Raw genomic sequence first — 1746 nt, 5'->3', positions numbered from 1 at the left:
CAGTCCCACTGTCAGTTCACTTCAACATGAACGAACAAAATCCAACCCTCACCTGGCCTGGAAATAAATAACAATTACATAACTCCTTTATTTCTCTCCTGTTCAGGTCCAGTTGGACTCCATCCATCATCATCTTCCGCTTATTCCTTACTATTAAGGGTCGCGGGGGGGCTGGAGCCTATCCCAGCATCTACGGGCAAGAGGCGGGGTACACCCTGGACAGGTCGCCAGTCCCAGTTGGACTCATTCATCTCTATTTGTTAGGATTTCACTTCATGAGTTCAGAAGCATCTTCACATGGGATGCTGGTTCCTCAAATTGATTGATCGTTGAATTCTGTGTTTGATCTCTGAATTCTGTCTTTGATCTCTGGGTTCTGTGCATTGAATTCCTGCTCCAGTCTTTGATCTCTGACTGATTCTAAACTCATCAAAGGATCACATCATCATCTTGGTCCAGACTCCAGATGGTGGTTTTACCAAGTGCACCACAGTCCTTGTTGCTGTCTGCTGTTGGGTCACAGCAAAGTAAGGAAACAGCCTGACGGTCCTCAGGAGGAAATTCAACAGCCTCCAAAGATGGAGGTGAATCTAGACCCTCTCATGTTGGCCATCCTTGATGAACTTGGGCGGTACTCTGGTGCAGGGATGAGGTCATGGAGCTGATCTGGGAGCAGTCCTGATGTTAAATGCTGTGATGAAGGACAGTGTGGAGGCAAAATGGACAAAATGTGTCAACATCAAATAAAGTTGTAAACCTGTTTGAAGTCTTATTTTGTGTTTGATGGACATTTTTAAAATCACTAATGATTTTTTGACTGAACGTCCTGGATCCTGTGGTGCCTGATGAGGAGACAACTTGAGTACAGAGTTGGAGAAGAGGGTTTTTGGAGGGGAGATGATTTTTGCAGTGCTACAAGTCAATAAAATGTCATCATTTTTCAAAATGTCCTCACTAAGATGGTTATTAATTCTCTCTCTCCCTCATTCTCAGCTGCTACAGCCTTTAAAGAAAACCTTTGACTGGTGGATCTAACAAAGATCAGATGTTGTCTCCTCTAGAACATCAACAGCTTAACGTTGTGGGCAGGACTCCTACCTGAGCAGGGAGACCCCAATGGATTTCTAGTCCTGATAGGGAGAGGGAGCCTCCTGGGTCACGGAGTGGGGAACCTGATAGGGAGTGGGACGATCCGCCCATTGTGGGTGATTGACAGGGCAGGTTTGATCTATGTTTTCATTTTCAAAAGTAATTTTGAATATTTGTGGAAAGTTCGCCCACCTTGAACACGTAGAAGATGTCTTCTGATAGTTAATCGACTGTTGTCACATTTAAGGATCACTGTAGCAGGTAAGATGAAGGCTACACAGGACCAGCTGGAGATGCCAGGGATTGAACCCAGGGCCTCATACATGCTCAGCATGTGCTCTACCACTGAGCTACATCCCCTCTGTCAGAGTCACTGTTTAACTGATGCAGGAACACAAACACAGACACAACATTTATTTTCTTCATTTTAGGGATGTCTGTGTAGGTTCTCATTCATCCAGGTCATCGTAGATCGAAGCGAAGTAAAATCTGGTCAACTGGACGTAACTGAGCCTGTGATCTCAAAGGCTCTGTGATCTCTGTCATTTCACTGTGATGTCAGCCCTCACAGTCTGAAGGCGTGTTCACATCAATCGTGACACAAATTTTCGTGCAACAAGTTCACATGTAAAGTCCATGTAGAGAGCTGAACTGGTG

At 45.0% G+C, this 1746-nt stretch overlaps 1 non-coding gene across 1 annotated transcript; it reads right to left on the bottom strand.

The window, feature by feature from the left end:
- Positions 1-1377: 1377 nt before the first annotated feature.
- On the bottom strand, positions 1378-1449 carry trnaa-agc (transfer RNA alanine (anticodon AGC)). The gene has a single exon. It is a non-coding gene; the product is annotated as a tRNA-Ala (tRNA).
- Positions 1450-1746: the final 297 nt, after the last annotated feature.

The sequence above is a fragment of the Aulostomus chinensis genome, chromosome 1 (assembly GCF_037954235.1).
Source record: "Aulostomus chinensis isolate RoL2024-O1b breed Wild chromosome 1, RoL_Achi_v1.0, whole genome shotgun sequence".
NCBI lineage: Eukaryota > Metazoa > Chordata > Actinopteri > Syngnathiformes > Aulostomidae > Aulostomus > Aulostomus chinensis.
The sequence above is the reverse complement of the archived record's forward strand: the minus strand, read 5'-3'. Positions and strand labels throughout refer to the sequence as shown.